Source organism: Argopecten irradians, unplaced genomic scaffold (assembly GCF_041381155.1).
Source record: "Argopecten irradians isolate NY unplaced genomic scaffold, Ai_NY scaffold_0484, whole genome shotgun sequence".
Taxonomy (NCBI): domain Eukaryota; kingdom Metazoa; phylum Mollusca; class Bivalvia; order Pectinida; family Pectinidae; genus Argopecten; species Argopecten irradians.
This window is the reverse complement of record NW_027187951.1, coordinates 1-21717: the sequence shown is the minus strand read 5'-3', so window position 1 is coordinate 21717 and position 21717 is coordinate 1. Positions and strand designations below refer to the sequence as shown.

The window sequence follows — 21717 nt, the reverse complement described above, 5'->3', positions numbered from 1 at the left end:
TATGTTTATTCCATTTTATAGGAAGAAACTAATCTCTTCTCAAAAACGTGACGATCATGATGAGCACTTTCGTTTTAATACTTGGCAATGCATACAACATGCGTATGTAATTTGAAAATATCTATAGTACGTGTACATTATAAACGACATTTATACTTGCTTATCATTTTTACATTTGTTTTTCAGGACTGTCCAAAATGTGAAGGCAAATTTGAAAAGTAAGATTGTTCAAGAAATCCACACCCGGGTAAATAATATAGTCTCTGCCATTTATGATGCGTCTGGGACTACATGGGAAGAGGAGGATAGTGGAACATGTTATCTTAGAGGCAGTTTACCAGAGATTTCAGTGTGCCTACAAATATATAGTGAGAATCATAACTGATGAAATTAAGGACGATGTATTCCAAGACAAAGGCCATGCAGACAAGGATGGTGGTACAAGGAAACATGAGACACACTTTATTGGTCATAATGACACTCAAAACCAGAGACCAAAAGGAGACAGGGGAGCAGAAGGTCACACAGCAGTGGGAGGAAATCAAGAAAAGCAGTCACTTAGACACGACACCACTTGATAGTGACAACCTTGAATCCCTGGATGTCAAGCAATGGAAATTTGGAAATGGTCAGAAGCCTTCATTCAGAAACGTCAAACGTATTAAATGGCAGTATAAAGGATATCGTCAAGACAACCCGAACATATTCTGGTCTTGTCATGGATGAAGGACCCTACAAAAACATAAAAGAAATCACATCGATTTCCAAAGATTGCGAGGAGCCAGTGATGAAGAAGACGCATTATAGATTTGAAGAGGAATCGAGTGAAAAAAAAGAGAAGATGACTCGAATGAACATCATGGACATTGTGATAGATTGAAACAAGAGCAAAATGTTTATGTTAATCAATTCAAAGAAGAAACAAGATCTAGAGGAGATGCACATATTAAATGTACTACACTTAAGCCAAACATACATAGCGATGACAAAGAAAGAGGAGAATCAGATCAAGCATTGCAATATAACAAACAAACAGATCAAGATAAAAAGATGAAATTTACTTGTTCAGCAGGACAATTCCCTGAGATATGTTTTTTTCAATCCTGGAATCAACAAAAACGCTAGATATAACCTTCAATAACACTCACACAGAATGTTATATAATTGACCGGTCTGGATGCTTTCAGAAAGCAAAGGATCTATTAAAGTCATTATGCTAGAAGAGAAATCAGCAATCTGACGGAGACTGAAGCAGAGAAATTGCAAGAATGCATGAAACAGCAGAAGGAAAATATGACTTCCATGAACATATTTTGTGAATACAGCCCAAAGCTTAGGCAAGTCAAACTTGTTGGAGAGCAGTATGATGCTGTTGAGCAGACTGAACATCTGATATTGAAAGCCATTGGAAGACCAAGAAAGCAACAACACCAACACCAAATGGTACCAAGTAGAACAAAATCAGATGTTCTACCACCATCTCGGATCTAAAAGTCTTTAAGACGGATGGTGGAGTTACAGGTGTTTTCGTCTATCAGGGTGACATCTTAAATTTGGATGTAAAATGTAATTGTATGTTGGAAACAGATTAAAAAATCTTCAAAATTCTTGGGGTCTGTCGGCTAAAATTGCTGCGGCTGCTGGTCATAAATTCGATGAAGCCTGCAACAATGTTTTTAAAGACAGAGCCTTAACTGTGACAGAAGCAGCTATGCTTTACTAGTGCTGGGAATCTCCACTATGACAGCATAATTCACGCTGTGATTCCCATGTGGTCTGTTTACAAGAAATCAAAAAGAGACGAAACGGCTAGGCAATTAAAGAGGAGTGAACTTCCAGGTTGACTTTCGTAGGACTATAGAGAACGCTTTGTTAGAAGCAATCAGTGTAGGGGCTAGGTCTGTTGCACTTCCCTGCAATTGGTAAGCTTTCAACACAACTTGTGATGAAAATGTAAATATATTTATAATCATGGGCTAGCTGCACTACATGTACAATATCAATTTTTCAATTTTTGTGCAAACGCGTGATAATCCACAAATTAATTTGTTATATCTGATTTTTATAGTTGGACATAGAATATGAAAAGAATGAACTGTTTTGTTTTTGTAATTGTTAGTAATAGAAAACGTCAAACATTTTAATTTTTTTATAGACACGATTTCAGTAAAGTCGGACTAATTTTTGTTTAATACTTAATTTTAGACAGTTGAGAAGAACTCTCAACCCATTTGCTCAAACAACCGTTGTTTTTGTTCGCCAGCAATTGGTAAGGTGAGTATAGTATATATGATTATATGTATATCATAGAAATCACCACAGTTCTTATGATTTGTGTATAGATTTTTGGAGGTTCTCACCCTTAATATAGTGACCTCCCCACTTGGTAGTTCATAGAAGTAAAATGGTGTCATACGTTAGGAATCGTCAGCTTATGTTCGACCACCATCACCGGGGCTGTTCGCCTTGGACCCTGCTGTTTTGTCTGATTAGTACAACAATTTTTATATTTAAATTGTCCGGCCGCATCAAAATATTTGAAACAACAGAATCAGTTTGACTAAATGAGAAAATGGGAGCCAGAACCCTGACATTAGCGTGTAAAGTTCTAGTATAAGGTTCTGAATATATACTCCTAATAATGCAAGCTATTTTCAAAAATGTTACGAGTAATTGGGGAAGGTGAGTTGTGTATTTTTCGTTCCACTCAGCCTGGTCGATAGTTCTAATTTTCCTAATTGACCATCCGGCTTTTTCGTTGTGACATCGGGATTCTCTGCTTAGTGTGTTCACATCTACATTGGTAAATGCATTTTGTGTCATGACCCATCAAAAATATGTTTTATACAATTGTGAAGGTAAACAATCAATAATTTTTGATATCTCATTGCTATGCTGATAGATGTGAAAGTTGCTTCATACTTGTGGGTATACCATTATGCGTAATAAAGTGGCGATCCGGTATTGTTGTAAATAATTTCAAGGATTTCACCATTCACGTTTTTTAAAAAAACCCAATGTACTGACTATTTTTTTAATAGAATTTACGTGTGAATTAGAAAAATATATTCACTAATAAATAAAATTATTATTAGTGAAATTATTTTCTAAATAAATCCAAATTAAGAAGAAATCTCCATTTTTTCTCTCTCAGATAAATATTAAGACATTATTGAATACTACTGTAACAGGTTCTCTGTATTTTCTTAAATTTTAGTGGATGTAAATTTAAGAACATTAGTTTTTTGAAATTTGTATTGGGATAACTAAAGGTAATCGTTTCGCATTCTTCCCATTTTTTAACATTTATAAATGAAATTTAGATCCTTTCTTCTGAAACTCACGAACTTATGAGTAAATAATTATATGATCCGGCAGATCTATCCAATTTGCAAATGCATTTTTTTACCAGAATCATACCTATTCAGAACAGTTTTAAAGAGAGTTTCCTTGTAATGAAAGTTTGTCTAAATTGGTACAATTTTAGGTGCCCATCCGATAATCGGTTATTTATGCACGCTGCGGTCAACGTGATCTTTAACGAAAAACCCAAGCACGCAATGCCTTTTTTTTTCGTTCACACACACTGTAGAAAACAACTATACTATCTTGCATTCAAGGTCACAGATGGGTCAAAATAGGCTAAACCGAATAATTTAAACAATCATTCTTGTGAACTAACTCAAAGGCCTAGATCACCATGATATTGCGCTTTTAGATATGCTGTGATGATATCAGGACTACCAATATATATTCAAATGAATGACCTTGACCCTTCATTCAAGGTCACAGGGGTCAAATAGGCTTACAATATTTAAATTGACTAATTCTAAGAACCGAAAGGTGCCCATGGTAATCATATTGGACATGCGGTACATAGTTGGGATGGAGCGGCTACAAATCTTGTTCAAAATGAATGAACTTGATCTTCATTCAAGGTCACAGGAGTCAAATAGGTCTAAAATTTTTAAATGACTTCTTGTGAATAAAATAGAAGAGGCTTAGATACCCCCTATACTGAACTTTTGGCATGCAGTAATGAAGGAGGCTTACCAAATTTTGTTACAAACGAATGTACATGTGAACTAGTGCAATTGCAAGGACCACAGGGAGAATCAAATAGAGCTATAACAACTTAAACTGACTTTCTTGTGAATACATAATAGGCTTAGAGACCACTATTGATATTGTAGGCGATTGCTCTCGTATGAAGGGCACACCAAATTTTGTTCAACGATGAAAGACTCTTGACATCCATTCAGGTTCACGGCAGTCAAATATGCGGACAATTTTAAAACAGATTCTTGTGAATAGTTAATAGGCAAGGCCTATGGACCTGGTATTAGAGTGAGACTGTGACCATGCTGTTGATGAAGGGCTGCCTTCATCAAAATGAATCACCTTGAGCATTCATTCAAGGTCATAGGGATCAAAGGCTAACATCTTTAAATGTCTAGAACACTTACTGTGTCGCTTTAGTTCTACTGCATGATGTATTTTTCTAGATTAATAGTCTGTCGTGACCGTTAGGCCCATTGAGCCCCCTCTTGGGGATGTTTTTTTTTTTTTTTTTTTTTTTTTTTTCTAAACTTTTTTGAAGTTTTTATTTCCAATGACTCCCACTTTCGGTTACCTTTAACACCAACACATTTCGGAAATATTGCGAGAGACCGGTAGAGAATTTGCCATTTTTATAGAAAGTCCACAACAGATAACAATCTAAATTATAGACACAGGTTTCTTGAATTATGACTATTATTTTGTTATCGAAATCAACAAATACCGAAGGGATCTCTGAAATGTTATGAAATGTTCCTCTTGTCCCAATGGTCTTTTATGAATGAATAACTGATAAGTATGGATGGTTGATGTTCCGCAGAAGTCTATTCCCTATATTTCCTGATGGAAACGGGAACAGGACAGTATAGTAACAAAGTCCCTTCTTTCCATTGATTGTATAGATTCATTCTATAAATGAACCATGTTTTCTATGTGATTGATCTCTTGTTATTGGTTGTGTGAAATAATAAAATTATGCATTTTAAAATATGGAAAGAACAACTATGTATGCTGTAGGGGTAAGAAGGAGTGCACAGTATTTATTGGGAAATTTCAAAGTAAAACTCAGTTATCCTATCTCCAAAAGGTATGATATGAGTGGCTACTGATACTATCTTAACTACACTAATGACAAACACGCCAATCAGGACTGTACAATAATTCTTATAATTCTGAAACAAAATACTATACAACTAGATACATGTCACCGTCTTTCAGAATACAAGAAATATCGATTATTCTCAAAATTGTTAAACAAGAAAAAGTTCTCAATCCATACCTGAAACACGAGGGGTCAGTCGCAGCAGATTATGCGTCACAAGACGGAAATAATGACCTCTTCATTCAGGACCCGTGTAATCTGATTTTGTTCATTTTGTTCCAGAGTAGCAGCAAGGTATCCTCATCTGAGACAATCATCACATATTTGGTTTGTACCAAAGTCAAGATCTTCTTGGACAAAATCAATAAATGAGCACCAGTCATAAATGGTGTCCGACTTGTCACCCACAATACCGATCGCTATTCCAGCAAAATATTTTCCCCGCAGACATGGGGCAACCTGAAACACTACTCAGTCTCCATCTATGTCCTTTCATGTGTGAACAAATACACTGAATAATCCAAGCTCTGTCCGGCAAAATCGCAGCCCGGGGTCACATGTAGTCTTTACGAGTCATAATCTAGAATGTCATTGGCATCAAATTGACTTGTGAACACACTACAACTCCGTTAACTCAAACTTGTAATCCTTATCTTGAAAGCATATAGTAAGAACTCCATTATTATGTGGATGTAAACGATATTTTTGCTGAAGGAGATTACTGCAAAAGCACGCAGTTGATGGCTATCACTGTTAACGGAGATAAGAAAGAGCAGCGACAACAGACATCTAAGCTGAAGATAACTGATGTTATAATCACAAGTGCAGGAAAGAACCCACATGCTAAAAAAGTATTGCATGTGATAGGACCAGTGTCTGACAAAGACATATTGGCAACGAATGAATTATTCAAAGGATATGCTGATAATATCAGGGCATGCATATATGGAGTACTACGGAGATGGGATCAAATGAATCTGGCTTCCATAGCTTAATACAAAACTTTGCATCAGGTTTGTAGATATTGGTTTATTTATTGGAGGATATGTTTTAAACAAACTTTTGGCTTACATTGAAGGCATTATTGTGTTCAGCTTGATAATGTCAATTGAAAGAAAAACTAAAATGTAATTTGTGAATTTTGTGTTATGTATGGTATGGTTAAACATTGGAAGGGAAAACACGATAATATGAAAAGATTCAAATGGATTACTAATTCATTCGATCGAATGGCCTAGACCTTTATTTTCAGTCATAAATTTTTTTTCACTTCTCCAAAATATATTTCACATATCGCATGCATGTTTAATGCTTAGCATTCCCACGGCTATTTTTTTCCTGATGTAGAAAGATGTGAAACATCAAAATCACATGCAGATTTATTGTGAATAAACAAATAACGGAAGATGAACAGTATTCAAACTACTTAAAGTTATCAATGTCATTGAGGTATTTTTTTGAAAATTATTAGCAAAACATTATTAGTTTTATAGTTGTATACACCTTTTCGGTTTACTTATTCAGGTAGATTTTTAAAACGGAACAAACAGAGGCAATTTGGCAGATTTGTGTAGAGGAGGTGGAGAGATTTGCTGCTCAGCAAACTTCAAAATCAACCATAAAGATTATTAATCTCGTGAGTGGAGCTGATGATGTACATTTTTTAATGAAAACATTTCAAGTCCAAGATACCGAAAAATGGTGACTGCAGTATAATCGTATTACGACGGAAATGTTAGTGTAACAGAATTGGACTGGGTCGATCATTGGTGACCAACCAATCGTTTGCTTGATATTAATAGAACATCCGGCTAGTGTTCGCAGTCCCGTGATGGAGCATGTCCCGTTTTTCTAAATCTTTTTGTATTAGTTTTCGAATAATAAAAAACACACAGATTTGCTATCTGTTTCACGCCATAATAAAATTAATGAATGCCTTATTATATCTATTAGAATACAAGAATATACACTGTAATACCTAAACATTTAACAGTTTTATAACATAACACTACAAATAGCAATTCATGTATATGGTTGGTGGGGTTATTATTGTTCATATCTTAAAAACAAATAAAGTTGTTTATTAAAAAACATAATCGTTTAAATGTTAAAGGGCTTGCTTCATCTGCCTTAATTCACCAGTTGTTCCCTTACCATGAAACTGTTTATCTTAGACCTTGTAGTTACTGTGTCAATAGCCTTAATAATCAATTGTATGAAATGCATGATGAAAGAGTTTTTATTGATTTTGGCTGTACATTATAATATTTATAATTTGTTATAATATCGTTGAATCACATGAATGTTGAAAAAACTTTCTTAAATGTCTTTGTCGTCATACAGACCATGATAAACAATTTAGTAAGTAAGTTTTCTATTTATCAATATTGTAGTTTTTTCTTTCGCAGATTAGATATTTTTAATGTAATATCCCTATTTCTTCATACAAATGTATGAATTGCAGTCTAATTAATTAGATTTAAATATTTCTAAAGTATCAAAATCAATAATCGATTGTTTTTAGAAGTAATGTCAGCACCACATCGCTTTGCTTGAAATGGTCCTTAACAAAACCATTGACGTAGTTTTTGATGTAAAAGTTTTGGATAGTGGTGGTGCTTTTATTTCAAAATATTTTAACTTAATTTGATTACCTTTACATTGGTGCACTCAAATTCCTAATTAATTCAAAATGTTCTGTTTTCTACTTATGCTACTCACATTTTCACTCTATATCTTTGATTTAGCTTACACCGTCCAATTATCAGTATTAATGCGCTCATAACCTTTACATTTCCAACCAAATATAATATGTGGTCAACGTATATATACAAAATAACACACCATGTTAGTTACGCAAAGCAAAACTGATTGAGATATATAGCTATCCTGACTCACTATCCCTCAAGCTTGCGTCAATTATCAACTTATTATGTTATTTACGTGGCATAATAGGGCCATAAACCAGTATTACATTTCCTACGGTTAGAATATAGAAACCCATAAGTGTCTTATGAAATTCTGCTATGAAAACCACCATAAAGGGCATTGTTCAAAACATGTGTTTGACTAGCTTTATAACCATTGACAACTAGCGCATACTTGATGCACTGTAACAACATCTTGTTTTTTATGCTTTTTGTTTATGTGAATTAAACATATCCTCAAGACAATCGCTTCTGTAAAGATCCTTTAGATACAACAAGCTACTTGACTATGCAACCTCTACTAAGTTGTAACAAAGCATTCCGTAAAACAAAATTGTTATTAGATGATACTGCTAAATATAAAAAGATATAAAAGTTCTTTTATCATAACATTATGTTGACTTGTTTTTGACGTATAATGGTAATTTTATAGGTCATCTGACCCGAAAGGTCAGGATGGGACCTCTATTGTCACTCATGCACCGTCCGACGTCATTCAAGACGAACTTCTTCTCAATAACCGAAAAGCCCAGGTGTGCTGATATTTGGCCTGTATGCATGCTAAGATGAAGGGCTACCAAGTTTGTTCAAATGAATGACCTTGACCTTCATTCAATGTCACAGGGGTCAAATAGGCTAAAATCCTTTAAACAACTTCTTGTGAATAACAAAGAGGCCTAGAGACCTGATATTGGGCCCCCTGACATGCTGGGATGAAGGGCTATTAAGTTTGTTCAAATAAATGACCTTGATCTTCATTCAAGGTCACAGGGTCAAAATGCTGAAATCTTTAAACGACTTCTTCTCAATAACCAGAAGGCCCAGGGTACTTTATTCTTGGGCATGTGGCATGCTGGGATGAAGGGCTACCAAGTTTGTTCAAAGGAATGACCTTGACTTTCATTCAAGGTCACAGGGATCAAATAGGCTAAAATCCTTTGAACGACTTTTTTTAAGAACCGAAAGGCTCAGGGTCTTATATTAGGCCTGCAAACATGCTGGATGTGAAGGGCTACCAAGTTTGTTCAAATGAATGACCTTGACTTTCATTCAAAGTCACACGGGTCAAATAGGCTAAAAATTTTTTTTAAACAATTTTTTCTCAAGAACCCAGAAGGCTGAATGACCTTGACCTGCATTCAAGGTCACAGGGGCTCAAATAGGCTAACATATTTACACGATTTCTTGTGAATAACTAAAAAGGCCTAGAGACCTGATATTGGGCCCCTGACATGCTGGGGATGAATGACTACCAAGTTTGTTCAAATGAATGACCTTGACCTTCATTCAAGGTCACAGGGGTCAAAAAAGCTAAAAAAAAAAAAATTAAACAACTTCTTCTCAATAACCAGACGTGCCCAGGGTACTGATATTGGGCCATGTAGCATGCTGGGATGAAGGGCTACACAGTTCATTCAAGGGTCACAGGGGTCAAACAGGCTAAAAATCTTTAAAATTGCCATTACTCGAGAACCATACAAGGCCACTTGTTACACCAGTAATCTGGCCTGCGAGTATTCTGGTGATAATAGGCTACCAAGTTTGATTCAACATGAATGACCTTTGTACCTTCAAACAAGGTCACACAGGCGGTCATAATAGGCTAAAATCTTGATATCAATTTTTTCTTTTCAAGAAACCCGAATAGTCTAAGCGAAACTTATTATTGGTCACTGCAGCATGACTGGGATGAAGGGCTATTCAAGTTGTTCAAATTATATTGACTTAGGACCTTTCATTCAATGGTCACATGGTCCAATTAGGCGTAAATCATGAAACTAACATTTTTTTTATGATATATAACTAAAGAGCACCAAGAGACCTGATAATGGGCCTGTCGACACATGCTAGTGAATTGAAGTGGCATACCATATTTGTTTTAAAATAAATGGACCTAGATCTTCATTCAAGATCACAGGGGGCAAAATGGCTAAAATATTTTAAATGACTATGTTGTATTGTGCCAATAGTCAGATGACCGTTAATTGCCCATGGGCCTCTTGTTTTTGTTGTTTTATTTGTTCGGGATATCAAAATACCCCTCCTCCTCCTACAAAGACCATGTTTTGAGCATTAGAGAATAGCTGAAATTCAGAGCATATCTATTAATTGCGTGTGTTTGTTAATTGAACATATACACAATGTCTTGGTTTATCATTTTTATTTCAAACTTTGTACTGTTTGTTGGTTTCTTTTGATACCAAGTGATGATTTATTCTATAATGGCTTACTATTTCGAGTATGTCTGTTATGTCATTTATGTTTAGCCATAAATTATTTAAGCAGTGATACAATACAATATATTTGAATGGAAAATCGAAATGATACGCAATTAGATAGTCTTGCGGTTTCGATTTGAAAAAAATTTGTATTAGTATATGTGTTACAAGGATTTAATCAATTATAATTTTGGTTAAATGCACTATAGGTTATTTAATTACGAAGTCTTTATTGTTTAAATTCGAATATAACGTTTGGTAATCGGACAGTACAACCTTACACTAAATTTGAGTGTAACCGTTGGCGCAACGAATTTATTACTGCCTCTTAGATTCTACCTTTTAAACCCTTATCTTCAACTCACATTGCTTTTTTTTCTTGGGTAACACAATATAATCACAAATGAATCCAAAATATGCTTTGGAAAAAGAGATGTGACACTATCTCTATCAAAATTTAAAAGAATGCTTTTCTTTGAAAGACTGTCTTCTCATCAAACAAAACTATGCAATACTTCCATGTATTGTTTAGTGGAATCAATTGAAAGGAAATCACTCAATCCATTTATTTAAATCCGTTGTACAAATTGTGCATCGAAATCCCTCTGTACCGATTTCAAAAAAAATGTTATAGACGAGTTTTACCGTAATCAATCTAACATTTCAATTATATTTAACACGTCTTACAATAATGAAACATTTTGTAACAGTGGTTTCTACAGTTATAAAATCAACCAACTTGCACTTAATTAAGTTGATATTTTAACATACAATGGGTGTCAGAAAAACATGTCGAACATCTAGATATAATATCTTTATAAAAAATCAAAATCAAAAATTATGAAAACCAAATGTTAAAATCATTTGTCAGATAACAATAACTTGCAGCTTGGATTTTATGGTAATATGTTATGGCGTCATTAATGCCATCATCAAAACATTGATATCTTGGTTTTTGTTAACACAATAGATGTATTTTTTGTGGTAAACATTACTGTTCGAAGGATGTATCTTATACAGATAACCAGAGAGTGTTTTTATATAGATTGCAGTCGAACCCACTTGATTTGAAATCGGATATATTGAAATGTCGGTTAATTTGAAATAAAAAAATAATCTTTCTTCATCTTTGTATTGTTTCATTGTTTAATTTGAAATATCGCTTAATGTAAAATGTTAATATTACACCCATGGGCATTACTGATACCGTAACGATCCTTCTGTTTGATCAACATGTGAAATTCTGATTTAACGACGAAACCAATTGATTATAGTTGTTTCGATGCGTTCTATACACGGAAGAGAAAGTTTTGTTCACAGTTGCCTTTACACCACAAAATGTGAGTTTATAACATAAACGTGTTATTTCCACTCTCCAGGCCATTGGATAAATGTTCTGAGTGTTGGATAAATATATTGATACCCTTCTAGTCTTAAATCGTTTTTCTTCCGTCGTCCGTTCTTCCGTCCGTACATTAACATTTCTTTAGTACTATTTCTCGAAAGTACTGAAGGGGATCTCTCTCAAATTGCACATGTAGGTTCGATTCCCTAAGGGCCCATATTTGTGCATAGTGCATTTTGAGACCGATCGGTCAACAAAATTGCTGACAGGCCGCCATCTTGGATTTTGATAGTTGAAGTTTGTTACCGCTATTTCTCAGGAAGTGCTTAAGGGATCTGTCCCAAATTTTATGTGCAGGTTCCCCTAGGGGCCTAGTTGTGCATTATTGCATTTTGGGACTGATCGGTGAAAAAGAGCTAGGGCTGCCAGGCAAGCCATCTTGGATTTTGATAGTTGAAGTTTTGTTACCGCTATTTCTCAGGAAGTACTTAAGGGATCTGTCCCAAATTTCATGTGCAGGTTCCCCTAGGCCTTAGTTGTGCAAAATGTGGTATAATATATACAAATGATAAGAATTTTAGACATTTGAAGTTTGTTACCGCTATTTCACAGAAGGTAACTGAAAGGATCATTCTCAAATTTCATGTGCAGGTTTCCCTTGGGATCTAATTTATGTATACTTTCATTTTCGGACCATCACCGATCGTGAACAGGATGGCCGATAGGCCGCCATTTTGGATTTTGATACTTGAAGATTGTTACAGCTATTTCTCAGGAAGAACTGAAGCAACGTTAAACTGTCTTAAATTGTAGATGAAGGTTCCCCTAGGGCCCTAGTTGTGCATATTACATTTTGGGACTAGTCGTTCAACAAGATGGCCGGCAGGCCACCATCTTGTATTTTGATAAATGAAGTTTGTTACTGTTATATATCTCAGAAAATACTGAAAGGATCTTTCTCATATTTCACATGTAGTAATATGTAGTAAAAGTTTGAAGAACCAGAGAAAAGATCCCTCTTTCCACTGTCAGACGTAGAGCATTCTTTGGTGGGCGCTTAGATTCCTCATGATGTCCTTAGGAATTTATCTTTACTTCATGCTGTTCAAATATGTACAGTTTCGACAAAAATGCAAATTAAAAAATATATATAAATAGAAAAAGTAAATGTGTTTGTCTGAAAATAACATATGCCCCTGTACGTACCCGGGTGATCACCACGTAAATCTCAGCGACACCACGGAGAAATTTAGAACATGTTTAGATTTATTTCAATGTTCATCCTGTGCATCAATGTTCATCAATCATGTTATACATGTAAAAGTGGTTCTTCTTTTCAAAGTAAAAAATACACTATTTCAGTAGAACTATTTACTCCAATCTGACGACTTTAAACCCGCATTTGTACGCAAGAACTACAAAAGAGCGTAGTATTACTAATCAGAGAATACCCCTCAGTTGCCTCTTAATCGAGCGCGTTTCTTACATGTACATGTGTAGAATGCATTGTATGGTATCGTGCAAAACTGATTGTTCGCTTATACTTGCTTATTTTAAGTAATTAACTTTCCATGGTTAACTCCCTGACTGTTTTCATATGTCCAATCTCTGATTGTAGTGTTTTAAAGGATTTGAAGAGTTTAAGTAGGATTTTAATTAATATTTATATAGACTCATTTATAAAAACTATGAAAATAAGATGATAATGCATTAGCGTCGTCTGTTAACATCTACCAGTTGACAAATATGCCTGGGGTCAAAGGTTATACAAAGCCACCCTCATGTGTGATTTTTTCCCACGTGTGGACTGTGACACCAACAGAGTGTAAATAACGAAAACACCTGGTATTCCACAATCATTACTACAATCCTGATTAACTACGGCATTTTGAATATAAGAAATATCGTTAGAAAGGTTATCAACTCTATCATTTGGCAAAATTTGTTATTTTATGCGATTCAAATATTACGAAAACATAATGGGACTTAAATATTTGTGTCCGAATCCTATTCAAACAATTACTATGTTTTATGTTATGGAGATATAACACTGTACTCAAAATACCCGGTTAATAATGAGAATACACTACTATGTGACACATAACACAAAAATATTTCAAATTAATCCTTATAATTCAATTTACTGAAGATAATCTATGTAAAATTCCAAAATCATTTTGGGAATCTTTTTTTCTATGTCTAATTGTCTCAGCCAATCAAAAGAGACGTGACAAAAAAGGCGACACCATATTTTCCTTTATGGGCTGATGAAGTAATTTAAAAATGGTTAATTCAATGAAAATGCTTGTTACAAGCAAAATTGAATTATTACATTTTAATGCATTGTGTGTTGATGCTAATGTTTATAGATGAATGAAATAAGGTCTATATCAATCAAAATAAAGTTGAAATATTTTGAAATATTGATCTACAAAATATTGCATTTTCAATAAAGTTTAGGCAAAAACAAAATCAAACGAGTGAATTAAAAAAATGTATAAGATACGGCAAATATATGTCTTGAACCAAAATCAACATTGCACATAATTGTAAGAAACTAACCATGTATGTATTGTTATGTATGACACTAAATACATGTAGTTATGAGATAAGGGAGATAACTCCTATAGTTTTTAGCTCACCTGGCCCGAAGGGCCGGTGAGCTTATGTCATGGCGCGGCGTCCGTCGTCCGTCGTCCGTCGGCGTCCGTCGGCGTCCGTCTGTCCGTCAACATTTCCTTTAAATCGCTACTAGTCCTAGAGTTCTGCATGGAATGTAACCAAATTTGGCCACAAACATCCTTGGGGGAAGGGGAACAGAACTTGTATAAATTTTGGCTCTGACCCCCCGGGGGCAGGAGGGGTGGGGCCCAATAGGGGAAATAGAGGTAAATCCTTTAAATCACTACTAGTCTGCATGGAATGTAACCAAATTTGGCCACAAACATCCTTGGGGGAATAAGAACAGAGTTTGTATAAATTTTGGCTCTGACCCCCCAGGGGCAGGAGGGGTGGGGCCCAATAGGGGAAATAGAGGTAAATCCTTTAAATCACTACTTGTCCTAGAGTTCTTCATGGAATGTAACCAAATTTGGCCACAAACATCCTTGGGGGAAGGGGAACAGAACTTGGATAAATTTTGGCTCTGACCCCCCGGGGGCAGGAGAGGCGGGGCCCAATAGGGGAAATAGAGGTAAATCCTATAAATCGCTATTAGTCATAGAGTTCTGCATGGATTGTAACCAAATTTGGCCACAAACATCCTTGGGAAAAGGGGAACAGAACTTGTGTAAATTTTGGCTCTGACCCCCCCAGGGGCAGGAGGGGCGGGGCCCAATAGGGGAATTAGAGGTATATATTCTCATTCCTTCAGAAAAGAAACAATGAACCTGTATTCAGAACATTACTTGGCATTACAAACCAGGTGAGCGATACAGGCCCTCTGGGCCTCTTGTTTTTAATATATTCATATTATGAATCAAATCATTAATTTAGGTTATAGAACTTTCTAGAATATAATCATGTATAAACAAATATGTTTGTAAACATGTTGATTTTAAGTAGAGATCTAGAATGATCTATTTCCAGAAAGTTATGTGTGTTTACTTGTTTACTGTTTTTAGTTAGATATTTCTAGAAGTAGAAGGTTCTCCAATATTCTTGAATTACGGTTTAGATATATATTCTCCAGCTGTCCAAGGCTAATCAGAACTGTAATGAGACCTGTAATAAGACATATCAAGAATTGTACAGCGCCATATAAGATTCTATTGGGAGAGCTATTGTGACTTTATCTGTGGATTATTACAACACTTTGTGTGGATTTATTCATATTGCCTGGAACTTTACAAATCATCGGTGGACATTCAATTTCCTTGTGGATTTGTGATTATTGTTAATTTGAAACCTGGAAGGATCAAGGATTATACCAGGACATTCGCATACAGATAAGTAACACTTTAAATCATCGTATTAGTCTTGTACCACCACCAATTACTTTAGATATTGTAAACCATCTCTGTATAATATTGTATATCTACTTAAATTGTGTTTTTGAATTTAGCTGCTGGTTTCTCCTTTCTGTTATTCTGTTAATGTAACAGAATTGGGGGCTCGTGTCCGAGATCGATATTTAATTTGTGAAATCTAACTTTGAAAAATTAATTTAGAAATTTTCAAAATTTGTGTACAAACTTTGAGTTTACATTTGAAACCAACAGCTAGATAAATATGACTACTATGCAGGTAGAACAGTTTGTTAAAGCGCCATCCCTGGAAGTTCTTTTGCAAGTTAGTAAGAAGGATTTACTGTTATTGGGTAAACATTTAGGCCTTACTATCAAAACTAATTTGAGGAAAGCTGAAATTAGGAATGTAATTATAAGATATTTTGTTGACAATGGCAAATTTGACTCTAGTGCATTAGATAGTATAGAGGAAACAGTCACTTCAGAAATCCAAATTAGACAAATGGAACTTGAACATGAAATGAAAATGAAACAAATAGAGAAAGAAATGAGAGAAAGAGAAATAGAAAAGGAGTTAAGAGAAAAAGAAATTGAGAAAGAATTAAAAGAAAAAGAGAGAGATCAGATGTTAGAGCTAGAGAAGCAAAAAATTCAAGCTGAAACAGAACTTAGAATTAAAGAATTAGAACTAGCTTCTCAAGACAGTTCAAGTAATCCAACTTTTAGGGGTTTACAAGGAAACAGAGGTTTTGATGTCAGTAGAAACATTAGGTTAGTTCCTCCTTTTCAAGAGAAAGAAGTTGACAAGTATTTTCTGCATTTTGAGAAAATAGCTGACAGTATGAAATGGCCTGAAGATAAGCTTACAATGCTTCTTCAGAGTGTCTTGATTGGTAAAGCTAGAGACATTTATTCTTCTTTATCTGTAGATGAGATTTCAAATTACCAAGTAGTCAAGAAAGCTATTTTGAAAGCTTATGAGTTAGTTCCTGAGGCTTACCGCCAGAAATTTCGAAACTCGAGAAAGAGAGATGAACAAACTCATGTAGAATTTGCCAGAGAAAAGGAACAATTATTTAATAGGTGGTGTGATTCTAAAGAAATTGATGAGGATTTCGGTAAATTGAGGCAATTATTGTTGATAGAGGAGTTTAAACGTTGTGTCCACACAAACATAAAAACTCATTTAGATGAGAGAAAAGTTGAAACACTTAGTGAAGCAGCTACAATGGCTGATGATTACGCTCTCACCCACAAAGGCTCATTTGTTAAAAACAGTTCTCAAGACAAAAACAGTACCACAGGTACTAGTAAATTTGGTCAGCCTAGGAACCCAACCTTTAGTGGCCCTTCCAACGACAAACCTAAATTAGGTGATAAAACTAAGTCTGATTCTAAAACAGATCATAGGGCAGGTGTGGGGTCTCCTTCTGATCCTGTTTGTAATTACTGCAAGAAAGTAGGGCATGTTATGTCTGAATGTTATTCTCTCCAGCGTAAGGAGCAAAGGCGTAAACAGTCAGTTCCTTCTGTGTTAGCTATGTCAAAGCCTAGTCAGAAACTTAGTGATATTGTGGAAGATTCTAAAGTGTCTGTTGAGATTAAGAGCTCAGAGTCTGATAGTGTCTTGGAGAAGTACTCTCCCTTCATTTCTGAAGGTTTTGTTTCACTTACTAGTGATATTACCAACTTGAAACCTGTGAAGATTTTGCGAGATACTGGGGCTTCTCATTCTTTGATATTAGATGGCGTAGTGCCTTTGTCTGAGGAGACCTCATCTGGTAGTAGTGTTTTGCTTCAAGGTGTAGAGTTAGGTTTTGTTAATGTGCCTCTCCATTGTGTTTATTTAAAGTCAGACTTGGTTACTGGGCCTGTCACCATTGGTGTTAGACCGGAACTTCCCATAGAGGGCGTGTCGCTCATTTTAGGCAATGACTTGGCTGGAGAGAAAGTTAGGGTAGATCCCTTAGTGTCCAGTATTCCAGATAAAACAGGTGATGCTGAGACTATTCAACAGGAATTTCCTGGTATTTTCCCTTCTTGTGCTGTAACTCGTTCAATGAGTAAGAAGGTTTCTGATGTTGCAGTAGTTGAGGATCATTATAGTCCAGGGTTAGGTGACACTTTCTTGGCTCATGATATAAAGGATATCGGGAGCAAGTGTGATCATTTGAGCTATCCTGTAGACTTTGATAGTGATAGAGTTGTTCCTAACAAGGGTACTTCTTTGTCTGACATGATGAGTAAATCATCTTTGTCTAGAGAGGAGCTTATAGTAGAACAGGAGAAAGATCCTGAAATCTCCTTATTGTGTAATCGGGCTTTGAGTGAGGAAGAGGCTGAGAAAGTCCCGGTTTGTTACTTCCGTAAGTCAGGTGTGTTAATGCGCAAGTGGCGTCCCCCTGATGTGTCTCCCGAGGAAGACTGGAAGGTTGTCAATCAAATAGTTGTCCCACCGAGGTATAGGCAAGATATTCTAAGTTTGTCTCATGACGTACCTATGGCAGGGCATCTAGGTGTGACCAAGACTTATAACAGGATCTTAGATCACTTCTTTTGGCCCAAGTTGAAACGGGATGTGGCTGATTTTTGTAGGTCTTGTCATACTTGTCAGGTGGTAGGGAAACTTAACCAGAAAATCCCTGTTGCACCTTTGCACCCCATTCCAGCATTTGAGGAACCATTTAGTAGAGTCATTATAGACTGTGTAGGTCCTCTACCCAAAACTAAGTCTGGGAATGAGTATCTTTTAACTATTATGTGTGCTTCCACACGCTTTCCTGAAGCCATTCCACTCAGGAATATTAAAGCCCCTAACATAGTCAAGGCTTTGGTTAAATTCTTTACATTGGTTGGTCTTCCAAAAGCTGTCCAATCGGACCAAGGTTCGAATTTCATGTCTGGTATTTTTCAACAAGTCATGTACCAGCTCCAGATCAAGCAGTATAAGTCTAGTGCTTATCATCCAGAGTCTCAGGGTGCTTTAGAACGTTTTCATCAGACATTGAAGAATATGATGAGATCTTATTGTTTTGAAAACAAAAGAGATTGGGACGAAGGTATACACATGTTGTTGTTTGGCGTTAGAGAATCTGTACAAGAATCTCTTGGCTTTAGTCCCTTTGAACTTGTGTTTGGACATACTGTACGTGGTCCTTTGAAAATTTTGAAAGACAAAATTTTGGACGAAGATTCTAAAGTGAATCTCTTAGAGTATGTGTCTAACTTAAAGCAAAGGTTGACAAGGGCATGTGAACTGGCAAAAGAAAATTTGGCCGTTACTCAAACCAAAATGAAAACATGGTATGATAAAGATGCCCGTGCAAGAAGTTTTGATCCAGGTGACAAAATTTTGGCTCTATTACCAATACCGGGTCAGCCTTTGCAAGCTAGATATTTTGGACCTTATATTGTTGAGAAAAAGGTTGATGATGTTAACTACATTGTACAAACTCCAGGGAGGCGCAAGAAAACTCAATTATGTCATGTTAATATGCTTAAGGAATATGTAGATAGAGAAGAGAGCAAGACCTCTCAACCTATTGCTACTTTGGCCTCTGTACCATCACAAAGTGAAAGTACAGCCATCACAAAGTGAAAGTACAGCTGATATTTGTAAATTAGACTTAGATGGTGGTGTACAAGATGTAGGTTTAGACTGTGGTGTTAAGTTAAGGAATTCAGATGTGCTCGCGAACTTGGACAAGAAACTATGTCATCTATCGGAAAAGGAACGCAATGAACTTAAAGATTTGATACTTGAGTATAAACATTTGTTTCCGGATACACCAGGCAAAACAGATGCTATTTATCATGACGTGGATGTAGGCGATGCGCCACCTGTCAAGCAACATCCTTACCGTGTCAATCCTTTGAAAGAAGAACACTTAAAGAAAGAAATTCAATACATGTTGGACAATGATATTATTGAACCAAGCAAAAGTGAATGGAGCTCTCCATGTGTTCTGGTGCCAAAGCCAGATAAGACATACCGGTTCTGTACTGACTTCAGAAAAGTAAACTCTGTCAGTAAAACAGACTCTTATCCAATTCCAAGGATTGACTCGTGTATTGACAAAGTTGGCAAAGCCAAGTACGTAAGCAAGTTTGACCTGTTGAAAGGATATTGGCAGGTGCCATTAACAGAAAGAGCTAAAGAAGTGTCGGCATTTGTAACCTCGCAAGGTTTGTACCAGTACAAAGTTATGCCGTTTGGTATGAATAATGCCCCGGCAACATTTCAACTTCTTCTTAACAGCATGATATCAGACCTGGAAGGCTGTGATGGATACATTGATGACGTCATCAACTACCACGACACGTGGGAAGACCATCTACGCGGGATTCGTGAATTCTTCGAAAGACTCACTACCATGAAATTGACTGTAAACTTATTGAAATGTGAATTTTGTCATGCAACTGTTGAATTTTTAGGCCATGTTGTAGGACAGGGGCAGGTTAAACCTGTTCAGGCCAAAGTAGAATCAATTATAGATTTTCCAACTCCTGGAGGCAAGAGAGAGCTGATGAGATTTCTTGGTATGGCTGGATACTACAGAAAATTTTGTCAAAATTTCTCTGTTATAGCAGCTCCACTTACTGCTTTGTTAAAGAAAAATGTCAAATTTGTCTGGTCAGACGAATGTAAGTCTGCCTTTGAGAAATTGAAAGCCATACTATCAAACTCACCAGTTCTGACTGCTCCAGATTTTAATAAACAGTTTAAACTGTTTGTTGACGCCAGCGATGTAGGTGTTGGTGCTGTTTTGATGCAAGAAGGTACTGAACAAATTGACCATCCAATTTGTTATTTCTCGAAAAAGTTTGACAAACACCAGAGAAATTATTCCACCATTGAGAAAGAATGTTTAGCGTTGATTTTGGCCTTGAACCAATTTGATGTGTATCTCTGCACTACAGTTGTGCCTGTGTTGGTCTTCACCGACCACAACCCTTTGACATTCATTGGGAAAATGAAAAACAAAAACCAAAGAATTCTCAGGTGGAGTTTGACTTTGCAAGAATACAATCTTGACATCAAACATATCAAAGGGAAAGACAATATTCTAGCTGATGCTTTATCAAGGATTTAAATATGACTTAATATTTGAAGAAAGTTTCCTTTTCAAGAAAACTTTCTTTTCTTTAAGGAGGGGTGTGTTATGTATGACACTAAATACATGTAGTTATGAGATAAGGGAGATAACTCCTATAGTTTTTTTTATCAATACATCCTATGAAGGTCATATCATTGATTTAGGTTATAGAACTTTCTAGAATATAATCATGTATAAACAAATATGTTTGTAAACATGTTGATTTTAAGTAGAGATCTAGAATGATCTATTTCCAGAAAGTTATGTGTGTTTACTTGTTTACTGTTTTTAGTTAGATATTTCTAGAAGTAGAAGGTTCTCCAATATTCTTGAATTACGGTTTAGATATATATTCTCCAGCTGTCCAAGGCTAATCAGAACTGTAATGAGACCTGTAATAAGACATATCAAGAATTGTACAGCGCCATATAAGATTCTATTGGGAGAGCTATTGTGACTTTATCTGTGGATTATTACAACACTTTGTGTGGATTTATTCATATTGCCTGGAACTTTACAAATCATCGGTGGACATTCAATTTCCTTGTGGATTTGTGATTATTGTTAATTTGAAACCTGGAAGGATCAAGGATTATACCAGGACATTCGCATACAGATAAGTAACACTTTAAATCATCGTATTAGTCTTGTACCACCACCAATTACTTTAGATATTGTAAACCATCTACTGTATAATATTGTATATATACTTAAATTGTGTTTTGAATTTAGCTGCTGGTTTCTCCTTTCTCGTTATTCTGTTAATGTAACAGTATTCTCTTTAAAATTGTATAATTTCATTTAGTCAACTAACAGTGACATATCGTTTCTCATATCGTATTCGACACTATGCGCTGCCGTAGGGGTCTGAAACTCGCTAGGCCTGATGGCCTAATAGAAACAGGCGTTCAACGGGAGTTAAACGCCACATGTCCAGTTAAGATAGGGTTTTACCCAAAAATATTTGCAACAGAATATTTTCTGTGTTTTTCATACAGATC

The 21717-nt window shown here is 35.7% G+C and overlaps 1 pseudogene; it reads left to right on the top strand.

Annotated features, from left to right (window-relative positions):
* The first annotated feature begins 474 nt into the window (after window positions 1-474).
* On the top strand, window positions 475-6866 carry LOC138312826 (uncharacterized; annotated as a pseudogene).
* The last annotated feature ends 14851 nt before the right edge of the window (window positions 6867-21717 follow it).